This window comes from Phyllobates terribilis, unplaced genomic scaffold (assembly GCF_046119375.1).
Source record: "Phyllobates terribilis strain yellow unplaced genomic scaffold, ASM4611937v1 Scaffold_9__5_contigs__length_417890890, whole genome shotgun sequence".
Taxonomy (NCBI): Eukaryota; Metazoa; Chordata; class Amphibia; order Anura; family Dendrobatidae; genus Phyllobates; species Phyllobates terribilis.
Window position 1 is genome coordinate 399,263,675 of NW_027362769.1, and position 20,169 is coordinate 399,283,843.

The following is a 20,169-nucleotide window of genomic DNA, read 5'->3' on the forward strand; positions in this document are numbered from 1 at the left end:
GATCTTATCATGTATCTCTGTATACAGGAAGCTCGCCCTAGTGGTGGCTGCAGACAGGATCTAATCATGTATCTCTGAATACAGGGAGCTCCCCCTAGTGGTGGCTGCAGACAGGATCGTATCATGTATCTCTGTATACAGGGAGCTCCCCCTAGTAGTGGCTGCAGACAGAATCTCATCATGTATCTCTGTATACAGGGAGCTCCCCCTAGTGGTGGCTGCAGACAGAATCTTATCATGTATCTATGTATACAGGGAGCTCCCCCTAGTGGTAGCTGCAGACAGGATCTTATCATGTATCGCTGTATACAGGGAGCTCCCCTAGTAGTGACTGCAGACAGGATCTTATCATGTATCTTTGTATACAGGGAGCTCCCCCTAGTGGTGGCTGCAGACAGAATCTTATCATGTATCTCTGTATACAGGGAGCTCCCCTAGTAGTGGCTGCAGACAGAATCTTATCATGTATCTCTGTATAAAGGGAGCTCCCCCTAGTGGTGGCTGCAGTCAGAATCCTATCATGTATCTCTGTATACAGGGAGCTCCCCCTAGTGGTGGTGCAGACAGGATCTTATCATGTATCTCTGTATACAGGGAGCTTCGCCTAATGGAGGCTGCAGACAGAATCTTATCATGTATCTCTGTATACAGGGAGCTCCCCTAGTAGTGGCTGCAGACAGAATCTTATCATGTATCTCTGTATAAAGGGAGCTCCCCCTAGTGGTGGCTGCAGTCAGAATCCTATCATGTATCTCTGTATACAGGGAGCTCCCCCTAGTGGTGGTGCAGACAGGATCTTATCATGTATCTCTGTATACAGGGAGCTTCGCCTAATGGAGGCTGCAGACAGAATCTTATCATGTATCTCTGTATACAGGGAGCTCCCCCTAGTGGTGGTGCAGATAGGATCTTATTATGTATCTCTGTATACAGGGAGCTCTCCCTAGTGGTGGCTGCAGACAGAATCTTATCATGTATCTCTGTATACAGGGAGCTCCCCCTAGTGGTGGCTGCAGACAGAATCTCATCATGTATCTCTGTATACAGGGAGCTCCCCCTAGTGGTAGCTGCAGACAGGATCTTATCATGTATTTCTGTATACAGGGAGCTCCCCCTAGTGGTGGCTACAGACAGGATCTTATTATGTATCTCTGTATACAGGGAGCTCCCCCTAGTGGTGGTGCAGATAGGATCTTATTATGTATCTCTGTATACAGGGAGCTCTCCCTAGTGGTGGCTGCAGACAGAATCTTATCATGTATCTCTGTATACAGAGAGCTCCCCCTAGTGGTGGCTGCAGACAGAATCTTATCATGTATCTCTGTATACAGAGAGCTCCCCCTAGTAGTGGCTGCAGAAAGGATCTTATCATGTATCTCTGTATACAGGGAGCTCCCCTAGTGGTGGCTGCAGACAGGATCTTATCATGTATCTCTGTATACAGGAAGCTCCCCCTAGTGGTGGCTACAGAGAGAATCTTATCATGCATCTCTGTATACAGGGACCTCCCCCTAGTAGTGGCTGCAGAAAGGATCTTATCATGTATCTCTGTATACAGGGAGCTCCCCCTAGTGGTGACTGCAGACAGAATCTTATCATTTATCTCTATATACAGGGAGCTCCCCCTAGTGGTGGCTGCAGACAGAATCTTATCATGTATCTCTATATACAGGGAGCTCCCCCTAGTGGTGGCTGCAGACAGAATCTTATCATGTATCTCTGTATACAGGGAGCTCCCCCTAGTGGTGACTGCAGACAGAATCTTATCATGTATCTCTATATACAGGGAGCTCCCCCTAGTGGTGGCTGCAGACAGAATCTTATCATGTATCTCTATATACAGGGAGCTCCCCCTAGTGGTGGCTGCAGACAGAATCTTATCATGTATCTCTGTATACAGGGAGCTCTCCCTAGTGGTGGCTGCAGACAGAATCTTATCATGTATCTCTGTATACAGGGAGCTCCCCCTAGTGGTGACTGCAGACAGAATCTTATCATGTATCTCCATATACAGGGAGCTCCCCCTAGTGGTGGCTGCAGACAGAATCTTATCATGTATCTCTATATACAGGGAGCTCCCCCTAGTGGTGGCTGCAGTCAGAATCTTATCATGTATCTCTGTATACAGGGAGCTCCCCCTAGTGGTGGCTGCAGACAGAATCTTATCATGTATCTCTGTATACAAGGAGCTCCCCCTAGTGGTGGCTGCAGACAGAATCTAATCATGTATCTCTGTATACAGGGAGCTCCCCTAGTGGTGGCTACAGACAGGATCTTATCATGTATCTCTGTATACAGGGAGATCCCCCTAGTGGTGGCTGCAGACAGGATCTTATCATGTATCTCTGTGTACAGGGAGCTCCCCCTAGTGGTGGCTGCAGACAGGATCTTATCATGTATCTCTATATACAGGGAGCTCCCCCTAGTGGAGGTAGCAGACACAATCTTATCATGTATCTCTGTATACAGGGAGCTCCCCCTAGTGGTGGCTGCAGACAGGATCTTATCATGTATCTCTGTATACAGGAAGCTCGCCCTAGTGGTGGCTGCAGACAGGATCTAATCATGTATCTCTGAATACAGGGAGCTCCCCCTAGTGGTGGCTGCAGACAGGATCGTATCATGTATCTCTGTATACAGGGAGCTCCCCCTAGTAGTGGCTGCAGACAGAATCTCATCATGTATCTCTGTATACAGGGAGCTCCCCCTAGTGGTGGCTGCAGACAGAATCTTATCATGTATCTCTGTATACAGGGAGCTCCCCCTAGTGGTAGCTGCAGACAGGATCTTATCATGTATCTCTGTATACAGGGAGCTCCCCCTAGTAGTGACTGCAGACAGGATCTTATCATGTATCTCTGTATACAGGGAGCTCCCCCTAGTGGCGGCTGCAGACAGAATCTTATCATGTATCTCTGTATACAGGAAGCTCCCCCTAGTGGTGGCTGCAGACAGGATCTTATCATGTATCTCTGTATAAAGGGAGCTCCCCCTAGTGGTGGCTGCAGTCAGAATCCTATCATGTATCTCTGTATACAGGGAGCGCCCCATACTGGAGGCTGCAGACAGAATCTTATCATGTATCTCTGTATACAGGGAGTTCCCCCTAGTGGTGGTGCAGACAGGATCTTATCATGTATCTCTGTATAAAGGGAGCTTCGCCTAATGGAGGCTGCAGACAGGATCTTATTATGTATCTCTGTATACAGGGAGTTCCCCCTAGTGGTGGTGCAGATAGGATCTTATTATGTATCTCTGTATACAGGGAGCTCTCCCTAGTGGTGGCTGCAGACAGAATCTTATCATGTATCTCTGTATACAGGGAGCTCCCCCTAGTGGTGGCTGCAGACAGAATCTCATCATGTGTCTCTGTATACAGGGAGCTCCCCCTAGTGGTAGCTGCAGACAGGATCTTATCATGTATCTCTGTATACAGGGAGCTCCCCCTAGTGGTGGCTACAGACAGGATCTTATTATGTATCTCTGTATACAGGGAGCTCCCCCTAGTGGTGGTGCAGATAGGATCTTATTATGTATCTCTGTATACAGGGAGCTCTCCCTAGTGGTGGCTGCAGACAGAATCTTATCATGTATCTCTGTATACAGAGAGCTCCCCCTAGTGGTGGCTGCAGACAGAATCTTATCATGTATCTCTGTATACAGGGAGCTCCCCCTAGTGGTAGCTGCAGACAGGATCTTATCATGTATCTCTGTATACAGGGAGCTCCCCCTAGTAGTGGCTGCAGACAGGATCTTAACATGTATCTCTGTATACAGGAAGCTCCCCCTAGTGGTGGCTGCAGACAGAATCTTATCATGTATCTCTGTATACAGGGAGCTCCCCCTAGTAATGGTGCAGACAGGATCTTATCATGTATCTCAGTATACAGGGAGCTCCCCCTAGTGGTGACTGCAGACAGAATCTTATCATGTATCTCTGTATACAGGGAGCTCCCCCTAGTGATGGCTGCAGACAGAATCTTATCATGTATCACTGTATACAGGGAGCTCCCCCTAGTCGTGGCTGCAGACAGAATCTTATCATGTATCTCTGTATACAGGGAGCTCCCCCTAGTGGTGGCTACAGACAGGATCTTATTATGTATCTCTATATACAGGGAGCTCCCCCTAGTGGTGGCTCCAGACAGAATCTTATCATGCATCTCTGTATACAGGGAGCTCCCCCTAGTGGTGGCTGCAGACAGAATCTTATCATGTATCTCTGTATACAGGGAGCTCCCCCTAGTGGTGGCTGCAGACAGGATCTTATCATGTATCTCTGTATACAGGGAGCTCCCTCTAGTGGTGGCTGCAGACAGGATCTTATCATCTATCTCTGTAAACAGGGAGCTCCTCCTAGTGGTGGCTACAGACAGGATCTTATCATGTATCTCTGTATACAGGGAGCTCCCCCTAGTGGTGGCTGCAGAGAGAATCTTATCATGTATCTCTGTACAAACAGGATCGTATCATGTATCTCTGTATACAGGGAGCTCCCTCTAGTGATGACTGCAGACAGGATCTTATCTTGTATCTCTGTATACAGGGAGCTCCCCCTAGTGGTGGCTGCAGACAGGATCTCATCATGTATCTCTGTATACAGGGAGCTCCTCCTAGTGGTGGCTGCAGACAGAATCTTATCACGTATATCTGTATACAGGGAGTTCCCCCTAGTGGTGACTGCAGACTGGATCTCATCATGTATCTCTGTATATAGGGAGCTCCCCCTAGTGGTGGCTGCAGACAGAATCTTATCTTGTATCTCTGTATACTGGGAGCTCCCCCTAGTGGTGGCTGCAGACAGGATCTTATCATGTATCTCTGTATACAGGGAGCTCCCCCTAGTGGTGGCTGCAGACAGAATCTTATCATGTATCTCTGTATACAGGAAGCTCCCCCTAGTGGTGACTGCAGACAGAATCTTATCATGTATCTCTGTATACAGGAAGTTCCCCCTAGTGGTGGCTGCAGGCAGGATCTTATGTATCTCTGTATAAAGGGAGCTCCCCCTAGTGGTGGCTGCAGACAGGATCTTATCATGTATCTCTGTATACAGGAAGCTCCCCCTAGTGGTGGCTGCAGACAGGATCTTATGTATCTCTGTATACAGGGAGCTCCCCCTAGTGGTGGCTGCAGACAGAATCTTATCATGTATCTCTGTATACAGGGAGCTCCCCCTAGTGGTGGCTGAAGACAGAATCTTATCATGAATCTCTGAATACAGGGAGCTCACCCTAGTGGTGGCTGCAGACAGAATCTTGTCATGTATCTCTGTATACAGGGAGCTCCCCCTAGTGGTGGCTACAGACAGGATCTTATTATGTATCTCTGTATACATGGAGCTCCCCCTAGTGGTGGCTGCAGACAGGATCTCATCATGTATCTCTGTATACAGGAAGCTCCTCCTAGTGGTGACTGCAGACAGGATCTTATCATGTATCTCTGTATAGAGGGAGCTCCTCTTAGTGGTGGCTGCAGACAGAATCTTATCATGTATCTCTGTATACAGGGAGTTCCCCCTAGTGGTGACTGCAGACAGGATCTCATCATGTATCTCTGTATATAGGGAGCTCCCCCTAGTGGTGGCTGCAGACAGAATCTTATCATGTATCTCTGTATACAGGAAGTTCCCCCTAGTGGTGGCTGCAGAGAGAATCTTATCATGTATCTCTGTACAAACAGGATCGTATCATGTATCTCTGTATACAGGGAGCTCCCTCTAGTGATGACTGCAGACAGGATCTTATCTTGGATCTCTATATACAGGGAGCTCCCCCTAGTGGTGGCTGCAGACAGAATCTAATCATGTATCTCTGTATACAGGGAGCTCCCCCTTGTAATGACTGCAGACAGTATCTTATCATGTATCTCTGTATACAGGGAGCTCCCCCTAGTGGTGACTGCAGACAGAATCTTATCATGTATCTCTGTATACAGGGAGCTCCCCCTAGTAATGACTGCAGACAGAAACTTAACATGTATCTCTGTATAAAGGGAGCGCCCCCTAGTGGTGGCTGCAGACAGAATCTTATCATGCATCTCTGTATACAGGGAGCTCCCCCTAGTAATGACTGCAGACAGAATCTTATCATGTATCTCTGTATACAGGGAGCTCCCCCTAGCGGTGGCTGCAGACAGGATCTTATCATGTATCTCTGTATACAGGGTGCTCCCCATAGTGGAGGCTGCAGACAGAATCTTATCATGTATCTCTGTATACAGGGAGCTGCCCCTAGTGGTGGCTGCAGACAGAATCTAATCATGTATCTCTGAATACAGGGAGCTCCCCCTAGTGGTGGCTGCAGACAGGATATTATCATGTATCTCTGTATACAGGAAGCTCCCCCTAGTGGTGACTGCAGACAGAATCTTATCATGTATCTCTGTATAAAGGAAGCTCCCCCTAGTGGTGGCTGCAGACAGGATCTAATGTATCTCTGTATACAGGGGGCTCCCCTAGTGGTGGCTGCAGACAGGATCTTATCATGTATCTCTGTATACAGGGAGCTCCCCCTAGTGGTGGCTGCAGACAGAATCTTATCATGTATCTCTGTATACAGGGAGCTCCCCCTAGTGGTGGCTGCAGACAGGATCTTATCATGTATCTCTGTATACAGGGAGCTCCCCCTAGTGGTGGCTGCAGACAGGATCTCATCATGTATCTCTGTATACAGGGAGCTCCTCCTAGTGGTGGCTGCAGACAGAATCTTATCACGTATCTCTGTATACAGGGAGTTCCCCCTAGTGGTGACTGCAGACTGGATCTCATCATGTATCTCTGTATACTGGGAACTCCCCATAGTGGTGGCTGCAGACAGAATCTTATCATATATCTCTGTATACAGGGAGCTCCCCCAAATGGTGGCTGCAGACAGAATCTTATCATGTATCTCTGTATACAGGGAGCTCCCCCTAGTGGTGGCTGCAGACAGAATCTTATCATGTATCTCTGTATACAGGGAGCTCCCCCTAGTGGTTGCTGCAGACAGAATCTTATCATGTATCTCTGTATACAGGGAGCGACCCCTAGTGGTGACTGCAGACAGAATCTTATCATGTAACTCTATATACAGGGAGCTCTCCCTAGTGGTGACTGCAGACAGGATCTTATCTATCTCTGTATACAAGGATCTCCCCCTAGTGGTGACTGCAGACAGAACCTTATGTATCTCTGTATACAGGGAGCTCCCCCTAGTGGTGACTGCAGACAGAATCTTATGTATCTCTGTATACAGGTAGCTCCCCCTAGTGGTGGCTGCAGACAGAATCTTATCATGTATCTCTGTATACAGGGAGCTCCCCCAAATGGTGGCTGCAGACAGAATCTTATCATGTATCTCTGTATACAGGGAGCTCCCACTAGTGGTGGCTGCAGACAGAATCTTATCATGTATCTCTATATACAGGGAGCTCCCCCTAGTAGTGGCTGCAGACAGGATCTTATCATGTGTCTCCCTATACAGGGAGCTCCCCCCTAGTGGTGGCTGCAGACAGGATCTTATCTATCTCTGTATACAAGGATCTCCCCCTAGTGGTGGCTGCAGACAGTATCTTATCATGTATTCCTGTATACAGGGAGCTCCATCTAGTGGTGGCTGCAAACAGGATCTTATCATGTATCTCTGTATACAGACAGGATCTTATCTATCTCTGTATACAAGGATCTCCCCCTAGTGGTGGCTGCAGACAGGATGTTATCTACCTCTGTATACAAGGACCACCCACTAGTGGTGGCTGCAGACAGAATCTTATCATGTATCTCTGTATACAGGGAGCTCCCCCTAGTGGTGGCTGCAGACAGAATCTTATCATGTATCTCTGTATACATGGAGCTCCAGCTAGTGGTAGCTGCAGACAGAATCTTATCATATATCTCTGTATACAGGGAGCTCCCCCTAGTGGTGGCTGCAGACAGGATCTTTTCATGTATTCCTGTATACAGGGAACTCCCCCTAGTGGTGGCTGCAGACAGGATATTATCTATCTCTGTAAACAAGGATCTCCAACTAGTGGTGGCTGCAGACAGAATCTTACCATGTATTTGGAAGTCGCCTTGCTACACTCATCAGAAGAGCTTTAAACTAGAACAATGTGGGAAGGGAAGCAAAAGGTCAGAAAAAGCCATATAACTGACAAATACTATTGAGATCTCTGCTACTGGAAGTGGAAAGGAAGAACAAAGACAAAACAATTTAAATAATAAAAATATGGGAGGAAGAGAAACCAATCACAAACTAAAATGTTTTTATACAAATGCACAAAGCATGGGCAACAAACAAGGAGAATTGGAACTACTAACGCAGGAAAAGGAATATGATGTCATTGGAATCACTGAAACTTGGTGGGACAATACACATGATTGGAATACAAGGCTAAAAGGATACAACTTATTTGCAAGAAACAGACTTGATAAACGAGGAGGAGGTGTTGCATTGTATGTTAGAAAAGCGTATATCTGCACAGAGATTGAAGCTTCAGAGACTGGGAGTTCTGTGGAAACTGTTTGAGTAAGAATACAAGGAGAGAACAACGGAAAGGACACCATTGTAGGCATTTACTACAGGCCACCTGGGCAAGCTGAAGATATGGATGAACTCTTTATGTATCAAATGACCAAGTTCTCCAAAAAATATGACGTAGTGGTCATGGGAGATTTCAACTATCCAGACATTTGTTGGGAATCTCTCTCAAGTAAAACTAACAGGTCAAGCAAATTCTTATCCTCTCTTGCTGACAACTTTATCTTCCAAAAGGTAGGGGAGAAAACAAGGGGATCTGCTACTTTGGATCTAATCCTTATAAACAGGGAGGAAATGGTTGAGGAGGTAAAGGTGGCTGGGACCCTAGGAGGCAGCGATCATGCTATTATAGAATTTTGGATAACTAGAGGAGGAAGACATGTGAAGACTCAAACTTCAAGGTTAGATTTTAGAAAGGCAGATTTTAAGAGACTCAGAAAGAGAATAGGAGGGATCCAATGGCTGGATGTCCTTAAGGACAAAAATGTCCAGGAAGGATGGGAAATTTTTAAAAATGAGATTCTCAAAGCACAATCGTTAACAATCCCGAAAAGTAGGAAGAATGGGAAGCATTTAAGGAAACCAGGATGGATGAACACAGAACTTAAACACATGCTAAAAAGAAAGAAAGAAATGTTTATTAAATGGAAAGAGGGAGGCATATCTAAAGAAGATTATAATGCAGTCTGCAGATCCTGCAGGGCACGTATCAGGTTAGCTAAAGCTGACAATGAATTAAGGCTTGCAAGAGATGTCAAAAGCAATAAAAAAGGATTTTGGGGGTATGTCAAAAGTAAAAGAAAAGTCAAAGATGCTATAGGATTTTTACAGGATGAAAATGGAGAAATGGTAAGAGAGGATGTTGAGAAGGCCGAACTTTTTAATTCCTATTTTGCATCTGTTTTCTCTCAGAAACAAAATGTAACATCAACTGATCTTCACTGTCCTTTTAAAGGAATAGAGGAATCCAAGTTATCTGTAAACAGAAAGATTGTGAGGGAATTTTTAGCTAACATAAATGAGTTCAAGTCTCCAGGTCCAGATGAATTACACCCCAGAGTACTGAAGGAGATCGTAGAAGAAATTTTAGAACCACTCTCCATAATCTTTGAAAATTCTTGGAGAACAGGAGAAGTCCCAGAAGACTGGAGAAGAGCAAATGTTGTTCCTATCTTCAAAAAGGGGAAGAAGGTGGACCCAGGGAACTATAGGCCGGTGAGTCTGACTTCTATACCAGGAAAGATCTTTGAACAAATTATTAAACAACATGTATGTAAGTACATGGATAAGAATGAAGTGATTAACCAGAGTCAGCATGGGTTTGTAACTAACAAGTCATGTCAGACTAACTTAATTTCCTTCTATGACAGAATCACTGACAGGGTGGATCAGGGAAATGCTGTAGATATAGTATATCTTGACTTCAGCAAAGCATTTGACAACGTATCTCACACCATCCTTATTGAAAAAATGACCAAGTATGCAATGGACAAGGCAACTGTTAGGTGGATTCATAACTGGCTTAGTGATCGGACTCAAAGGGTGGTTGTAAATGGCTTCACATCCAGCTGGATGAATGTCTCAAGTGGGGTACCACAGGGCTCCGTCCTGGGACCTGTATTGTTCAACATCTTTATCAATGATTTAGATGAAGGAATTGAGGGTAAACTGATTAAATTTGCTGATGACACAAAGCTAGGAGGGATAGCTAATACTAGAGAAGAGAGAGAGAGGATTCAAAAAGACCTAAATAAACTGGAGCAGTGGGCAGCAACCAACAGAATGGTTTTTAACAGGGAAAAATGCAAAGTACTACATCTGGGCAATAAAAATGAAAAAAGCATATACAGAATGGGAGGAAAAGAGCTAAGCAACAGTACATGTGAAAAAGACTTAGGTATACTAATAGATCATAGACTGAACATGAGTCAACAGTGTGATGCAGCAGCAAAAAAGGCAAATACAATTCTGGGATGTATTAACAGAAGCATACAGTCTAGATCACGTGAAGTCATTATCGGTCTTTACTCCTCTTTGGTCAGACCTCATCTGGAATACTGTGTACAGTTCTGGGCGCCACATTTTAAAAAAGACATAGACAAACTGGAGCAAGTTCAGAGAAGAGCGACCAGAATGGTGACTGGTCTGCAAACCATGTCCTATGAGGAACGGTTGCAGGATTTGGGAATGTTTAGCTTGCAAAAAAGAAGACTGAGAGGAGACTTAATAGCTGTCTACAAATATGTCAAGGGCTGTCACGTTGTAGAAGGATCATCTTTATTCTCATTTGCACAAGGAAAGACTAGAAGCAATGGGATGAAACTAAATGGGAGGAGACACAGATTAGATATTAGAAAAAACTTTTTGACAGTTAGGGTGATTAATGAGTGGAACAGGCTGCCACGAGAGGTGGTGAGTTCCCCTTCAATGGACGTCTTCAAACAGAGGCTGGACAGACATCTGTCTGAGATGATCTAGTGAATCCTGCTTTGAGCAGGGGGTTGGACCAAATGACCCAGGAGGTCCCTTCCAACTCTACCATTCTATGATTCTATGATTCTATGTATTTCTGTATACAGGGAGCTCCATCTAGTGGTGGCTGCAGACAAGATCTTATCATGTATCTCTGTATACAGGAAGCTCCCCCTAGTTGTGGCTGCAGACAGAATCTTATCATATATCTCTGCATACAGAGAGCTCCCCCTAGTGGTGACTGCAGACAGAATCTTATCATGCATCTCTAAATACCGGGAGCTTCCCCTAGTGGTGACTGCAGACAGGATCTTATCATGTATCTCTGTATATAGGGAGCTCACCCAAGTGGTGGCTGCAGACAGGATCTTATCATGTATCTCTGTATACAGGGAGCTCCCCCTAGTGGTGACTGCAGACAGGATCTGATCATGTATCTCTGTATACAGGGAGCTCCCCCTAGTGTTGGCTGCAGACAGAATCTTATCATATATCTCTGTATACAGGGAGCTCCCTCTAGTGGTGGCTGCAGACAGAATCTTATCATGTATCTCTGTATACAGGGTTCTCCCCCTAGTGGTGGTTGCAGACAGAATCTTATCATGTTTCTCTGTATACAGGGAGCTCCCCATAATAGTTGCTGCAAACAGGATCTTATCATGTATCTCTGTATACAGGGCGCTCCCCCTAGTGGTGGCTGCAGACAGAATCTTATCATGTATCTCTGTATACAGGGAGCTCCCGCTAGTAGTTGCTGCAGACAGAATCTTATCATGTATCTCTGTATACAGAGAGCTCCCCCTAGTGGTGGCTGCAGACAGGATCTTATCATCTATCTCTGTATACAGGGAGCTCCCCTTAGGGGTGGCTGCAGACATGATCTTATCATGTATCTCTGTATACAGGGAGCTCCCCCTAGTGGTGGCTGCAAACAGAATCTTATCATGTATCTCTGTATACAGGCAGCTCGCGCTAGTTGTGGCTGCAGAGAGAATCTTATCATGTATCTCTGTATACAGGGAGCTCCCCCTAGTGGTGGCTGCAGACAGAATCTTTTCATGTATCTCTGTATACAGGGAGCTCCCCCTAGTGGTGGCTGCAGACAGAATCTTGTCATGTATCTCTGTATACAGGGAGCTCTCCCTAATGGTGGCTGCAGACAGAATCTTATCATGTATCTCTGTATACAGGGAGCTCCCCCTAGTGGTGGCTGCAGACATGATCTTATCATGTATCTCTGTATACAGGGAGCTCCCCCTAGTGGTGGCTGCAGACAGAATCTCATCATGTATCTCTGTATACAGGGAGCTCCCCCTAGTGGTGGCTGCAGACAGAATCTTATCATGTATCTCTGTATACAAGGAGCTCCCCCTAGTGGTGGCTGCAGACAGAATCTTATCATGTATCTCTGTATACAGGGAGCTCCCGCTAGTGGTGGCTGCAGACAGGATCTTATCATGTATCTCTGTATACAGGGAGCTCCCCCTTGTGGTGGCTGCAGACAGAATCTTATCATGTATCTCTGTATACAGGGAGCTCCCCCTAGTGGTGGCTTCAGACAGGATCTTATCATGCATCTCTGTATACAGGGAGCTCCCCCTAGTGGTGGCTGCAGACATGATCTTATCTATTTCTTTATACAAGGATCTCCCCTTAGTGGTGACTCCAGACAGAATCTTATCATGTATCTCTGCATACAGGGAGCTCCACCTAGTGGTGGCTGCAGACAAAATCTTATTATGTATCTCTATATACAGGGACCTCCCCCTAGTGGTGGCTGCAGACAGAATCTTATCATGTATCCCTGTATACAGGGAGCTCCCGCTAGTGGTGGCTGCAGACAGAATCTTATCCTGTATCTCTGTATACAGGGAGATCCCCATAGTGGTGAATGCAGACAGGATCTTGTCATGAATTTCTGTATACAGGGAGCTCCATCTAGTGGTGGCTGCAGGCAAGATCTTATCATGTATCTCTGTATACATGGAGCTCCCCCTAGTGGTGGCTGCAGACAGAATCTTATCATGTATCTCTGTATACAGGAAGCTCCCACTAGTTGTGGCTGCAGACAGAATCTTATCATATATCTCTGTATACAGGGAGCTCCCCCTAGTGGTGATTGCAGACAGAATCTTATCATGTATCTCTGTATACAGGGAGCTTCCCCTAGTGGTGACTGCAGACAGGATCTCATCATGTGTCTTTGTATACAGGGAGCTCCCCCTAGTGGTGGCTGCAGACAAAATCTTATCATGTATCTCTATATACAGGGAGCTCCCCCTAGTGGTGGCTGCAGACAGAATCTTATCATGTATCCCTGTATACAGGGAGCTCCCGCTAGTGGTGGCTGCAGACAGAATCTTATCTTGTATCTCTGTATACAGGTAGCTCCCCCTAGTGGTGGCTACAGACAGAATCTTATCATGTATCTCTATATACAGGGAGCTACCCCTAGTGGTGGCTGCAGACAGGATCTTATCATGTATCTCTGTATACAGGGAGCTCCCCCTAGTGGTGGCTGCAGACAGGATCTTATCATGTATCTCTGTCTACAGGGAGCTCCCCCTAGTGGTTGCTGCAAACAGAATCTTATCATGTATCTCTATATACAGGGAGCTCCCCCTAGTGGTGGCTGCAGACAGAATCTTATCATGTATCTCTGTATACAGGGAGCTCCCGCTAGTAGTTGCTGCAGACAGAATCTTATCATGTATCTCTGTATACAGGCAGCTCGCGCTAATTGTGGCTGCAGAGAGAATATTATCATGTATCTCTGTATACAGGGAGCTCCCCCTAGTGGTGGCTGCAGACAGAATCTTATCATGTATCTCTGTATACAGGGAACTCTCCCTAGTGGTGGCTGCAGACAGAATCTTTTCATGTATCTCTGTATACAGGGAGCTCCCCCTAGTGGTGGCTGCAGACAGAATCTTATCATGTATCTCTGTATACAGGGAGCTCTCCCTAATGGTGGCTGCAGACAGAATCTTATCATGTATCTCTGTATACAGGGAGCTCCCCCTAGTGGTGGCTGCAGACATGATCTTATCATGTATCTCTGTATGCAGGGAGCTCCCCCTAGTGGTGGCTGCAGACAGAATCTCATCATGTATCTCTGTATACAGGGACCTCCCCCTAGTGTTGGCTGCAGACAGAATCTTATCATGTATCTCTGTATACAAGGAGCTCCCCCTAGTGGTGGCTGCAGACAGAATCTTATCATGTATCTCTGTATACAGGGAGCTCCCGCTAGTGGTGGCTGCAGGCAGGATCTTATCATGTATCTCTGTATACAGGGAGTTCCCCCTTGTGGTGGCTGCAGACAGAATCTTATCATGTATCTCTGTATACAGGGAGCTCCCCCTAGTGGTGGCTTCAGACAGGATCTTATCATGTATCTCTGTATACAGGGAGCTCCCCCTAGTGGTGGCTGCAGACATGATCTTATCTATTTCTTTATACAAGGATCTCCCCTTAGTGGTGACTCCAGACAGAATCTTATCATGTATCTCTGTATACAGGGAGCTCCCCCTAGTGGTGGCTGCAGACAAAATCTTATTCTGTATCTCTATATACAGGGACCTCCCCCTAGTGGTTGCTGCAGACAGAATCTTATCATGTATCCCTGTATACAGGGAGCTCCCGCTAGTGGTGGCTGCAGACAGAATCTTATCCTGTATCTCTGTATACAGGGAGATCCCCATAGTGGTGAATGCAGACAGGATCTTGTCATGAATTTCTGTATACAGGGAGCTCCATCTAGTGGTGGCTGCAGGCAAGATCTTATCATGTATCTCTGTATACATGGAGCTCCCCCTAGTGGTGGCTGCAGACAGAATCTTATCATGTATCTCTGTATACAGGAAGCTCCCACTAGTTGTGGCTGCAGACAGAATCTTATCATATATCTCTGTATACAGGGAGCTCCCCCTAGTGGTGATTGCAGACAGAATCTTATCATGTATCTCTGTATACAGGGAGCTTCCCCTAGTGGTGACTGCAGACAGGATCTCATCATGTATCTCTGTATACTGGGAGCACCCCCCTAGTGGTGGCTGCAGACAGAATCTTATCATGTATCTCTGTATACAGGGAGCTCCCCCTAGTGGTGAATGCAGACAGGATCTTATCATGTTTTTCTGTTTACAGGGAGCTCCATCTAGTGGTGGCTGCAGACAGAATCTTATCATGTATCTTTGTATATAGGGAGCTCCCCCTAGTGGTGGCTGCATACAGAATCTTACCATGTATCTCTGTATACAGGGAGCACCCCCTAGTGGTTGCTGCATACAGAATCTTACCATGTATCTCTGTATACAGGGAGCACCCCCTAGTGGTTGCTGCAGACAGAATCTTATCATGTATCTCTGTATACAGGGAGCTCCCCCTAGTGGTAGCTGCAGACAGAATCTTATCATGTATCTCTGTATACAGGGAGCTCCCCTTAGTGGTGGCTGCAGAAAGAATCTTATCATGTATCTCTGTATACAGGGAGCTCCCCCTAGTGGTGGCTGCAGACAGAATCTTATCATGTATCTCTGTATACAGGGAGCTCCACCTAGTGGTGGCTGCAGACAGGATCTTATCATGTATCTCTGTAGAGAGGGAGCTCCCGCTAGTTGTGGCTGCAGACAGAATCTTAACATGTATCTCTGTATACAGGGAGTTCCCCTTAGTGGTGGCTGCAGACAGAATCTTATCATGTATCTCTGTATACAGGGAGCTCCCCCTAGTGGTGGCTGCAGACAGAATCTTATCATGTATCTCTGTATACAGGGAGCTCCCCCTAGTGGTGGCTGGAGACAGAATCTTATCATGTATCTCTGTATACAGGGAGCTCCCCCTAGTGGTGGCTGCAGACAAAATCTTATCATGTATCTCTATATACAGGGACCTCCCCCTAGTGGTGGCTGCAGACAGAATATTATCATGTATCCCTGTATACAGGGAGCTCCCGCTAGTGGTGGCTGCAGACAGAATCTTATCATGTATCTCTGTATACAGGGAGCTCCCCCTAGTGGTGGCTACAGACAGAATCTTATCATGTATCTCTATATACAGGGAGCTCCCCCTAGTGGTGGCTGCAGACAGGATCTTATCATGTATCTCTGTATACAGAGAGCTCCCGCTAGTGGTGGCTGCAGACCGAATCTTATCATGTATCTCTGTATACAGGGTGCTCCCCCTAGTGGTGGCTGCAGACAGAATCTTATTATGTATCTCTGTATACAGGTAGCTCCCCCTAGTGGTGGCTGCAGACAGGATCTTATCATGTATCTCTGTAGACAGGGATCTCCCCCTAGTGGTGGCTGCAGACATGATCTTATCTATCTCTATATACAAGGATCTCCCCCTAGTGGTGGCTGCAGACAGAATCTTATCATGTATCTCTGTATACAGGGAGCTCCCCGTAGTGGTGGCTGCAGACAGAATCTTATCATGTATCTCTGTATACTAGGAGCTGCCCCTAGTGGTGGCTGCAGACAGAATGTTATCATATATCTCTGTATACAGGGAGCTCCCCCTAGTTTTGGCTGCAGACAGAATCTTATCATGTTTCTCTGTATAAAGGGAGCTCCCCATAATAGTGGCTGCAGACAATCTTATCATGTATCTCTGTATACAGGGAGCTCCCCCTAGTCGTGGCTGCAGACAGAATCTTATCATGTATCTCTGTATACAGGGAGCTCCCACTAGTGGTGGCTGCAGACAGGATGTTATCATGTATCTCTGTATACACGGAGCTCCCGCTAGTGGTGTCTGCAGAAAGAATCTTATCATGTATCTCTGTATACAGGAAGCTCCCCCTAGTTGTGGCTGCAGACAGAATCTTATCATGTATCTCTGTATACTAGGAGCTCCCCCTAGTGGTGGCTGCAGACAGAATCTTATCATATATCTCTGTATACAGGGAGCTCCCCCTAGTTTTGGCTGCAGACAGTATCTTATCATGTATCTCTGTATACAGGGAGCTCCCCCTAGTGGTGGCTGCAGACAGGATCTTATCATGTATCTCTGTATACAGGGAGCTCCCGCTAGTTTTGGCTGCAGACAGGATCTTATCATGTATCTCTGTATACAGGGAGCTCCCCATAGTAGTGGCTGCAGACAATCTCATCATGTATCTCTGTATACAGGGAGCTCCCGCTAGTGGTGTCTGCAGAAAGAATCTTATCATGTATCTCTGTATACAGGGAGCTCCCCCTAGTGGTGGCTGCAGACAGGATCTTATCATGTATCTCTGTATACAGGGAGCTCCCCCTAGTGGTGGCTGCAGACAGAATATTATCATGTATCTCTGTATACAGGGAGCTCCCCCTAGTGGTGTCTGCAGACAGGATATTATCATGTATCTCTGTATACAGGGAGCTCCCCATAATAGTGGCTGCAGACAATCTCATCATGTATCTCTGTATACAGGGATCTCCCGCTAGTGGTGTCTGCAGAAAGAATCTTATCATGTATCTCTGTATACAGGGAGCTCCCCCTAGTGGTGGCTGCAGACAGGATCTTATCATGTATCTCTGTATACACGGAGCTCCCCCTAGTGGTGGCTGCAGACAGAATATTATCATATATCTCTGTATACAGGGAGCTCCCTCTAGTGTTGACTGCAGACCGAATCTTATCATGTATCTCTGTATACAGGGTGCTCCCCCTAGTGGTGACTGCAGACATGATCTTATCTATTTCTGTATACAAGGATCTCCCCTTAGTGGTGACTGCAGACAGAATCTAATCATGTATCTCTGTATACAGGGAGCTCCCCCTAGTGGTGGCTGCAGACAGAATCTTATCATGTATCTCTGTATACAGGGAGCTCCCGCTAGTGGTGGCTGCAGACAGAATCTTATCATGTATCTCTGTATACAGGGAGCTCCCCCTAGTGGTGTCTGCAGACAGGATCTTATCATGTATCTCTGTATACAGAGAGCTCCCCCTAGTGGTGGCTGCAGACAGAATCTTATTATGTATCTCTGTATACAGGGAGCTCCCCCTAGTGGTGGCTGCAGACAGGATCTTATCATGTGTCTCTGTATACAGGGTGCTCCCCCTAGTGGTGACTGCAGACATGATCTTATCTATTTCTGTATACAAGGATCTCCCCTTAGTGGTGACTGCAGACAGAATCTAATCATGTATCTCTGTATACAGGGAGCTCCCCCTAGTGGTGGCTGCAGACAGAATCTTATCATGTATCTCTGTATACAGGGAGCTCCCGCTAGTGGTGGCTGCAGACAGAATCTTATCATGTATCTCTATATACAGGGAGCTCCCCCTAGTGTTGGCTGCAGACAGAAACTTATCATGTATCTCTGTATACAGGGAGCTCCCCCTAGTGGTGGATGCAGACAGGATCTTATCATGTATCTCTGTATACAGGGAGCTCCCCCTAGTGGTGGCTGCAGACAGAATCTTATCATGTATCTCTGTATACAGGGAGCTCCTCCTAGTGGTGACTGCAGACAGAATCTTATCATGTATCTCTATATACAGGGAGCTCCCCCTAGTTGTGGCCGCAGACAGAATCTAATCATGTATCTCTGTATACAGGGAGCTCCCCCTAGTGGTGGCTGCAAACAGAATCTTATCATGTATCTCTGTATACAGGGAGCTCCCGCTAGTGATGGCTGCAGACAGAAATTTATCATGTATCTCTGTATACAGGGAGCTCCCCCTAGTGGTGGCTGCAGACAGAATCTTATCATGTATCTCTGTATACAGGGAGCTCCTCCTAGTGGTGACTGCAGACAGAATCTTATCATGTATCTCTGTATACAGGGAGCTCCCCCTAGTTGTGGCCGCAGACAGAATCTAATCATGTATCTCTGTATACAGGGAGCTCCCTCTAGTGGTGGCTGCAGACAGAATCTTATCATGTATCTCTGTATACAGGGAGCTCCCCCTAGTGATGGCTGCAGACAGAATATTAACATGTATCTCTGCATACAGGGAGCTCCCCCTAGTGGTGTCTGCAGAAAGAATCTTATCATGTATCTCTGTATACAGGGAGCTCCCCCTAGTGGTGGCTGCAGACAGGATCTTATCATGTATCTCTGTATACACGGAGCTCCCCCTAGTGGTGGCTGCAGACAGAATATTATCATGTATCTCTGTATACAGGGAGCTCCCTCTAGTGTTGACTGCAGACCGAATCTTATCATGTATCTCTGTATACAGGGAGCTCCCCCTAGTGGTGTCTGCAGACAGGATCTTATCATGTATCTCTGTATACAGAGAGCTCCCCCTAGTGGTGGCTGCAGACAGAATCTTATTATGTATCTCTGTATACAGGGAGCTCCCCCTAGTGGTGGCTGCAGACAGGATCTTATCATGTGTCTCTGTATACAGGGTGCTCCACCTAGTGGTGACTGCAGACATGATCTTATCTATTTCTGTATACAAGGATCTCCCCTTAGTGGTGACTGCAGACAGAATCTTATCACGTATCTCTGTATACAGGGAGCTCCCCCTAGTGGTGGCTGCAGACAGAATCTTATCATGTATCTCTGTATACAGGGAGCTCCCCCTAGTGGTGGCTGCAGACAGAATCTTATCATGTATCTCTGTATACAGGGAGCTCCCCCTAGTGGTGGATGCAGACAGGATCTTATCATGTATCTCTGTATACAGGGAGCTCCCCCTAGTGGTGGCTGCAGACAGAATCTTATCATGTATCTCTGTATACAGGGAGCTCCTCCTAGTGGTGACTGCAGACAGAATCTTATCATGTATCTCTATATACAGGGAGCTCCCCCTAGTTGTGGCCACAGACAGAATCTAATCATGTATCTCTGTATACAGGGAGCTCCCCCTAGTGGTGGCTGCAGACAGAATCTTATCATGTATCTCTGTATACAGGGAGCTCCCGCTAGTGATGGCTGCAGACAGAAATTTATCATGTATCTCTGTATACAGGGAGCTCCCCCTAGTGGTGGCTGCAGACAGAATCTTATCATGTATCTCTGTATACAGGGAGCTCCCCCTAGTGGTGGCTGCAGACAGGATCTTATCATGTATCTCTGTATACAGGGAGCTCCCCCTAGTGGTGACTGCAGACAGGTTCTTATCATGTATCCCTGTATACAGGGAGCTCCCCCTAGTGGTGGCTGCAGACAGGATCTTATCATGTATCTCTGTATACAGTGAGCTCCCCCTAGTGGTGACTGCAGACAGA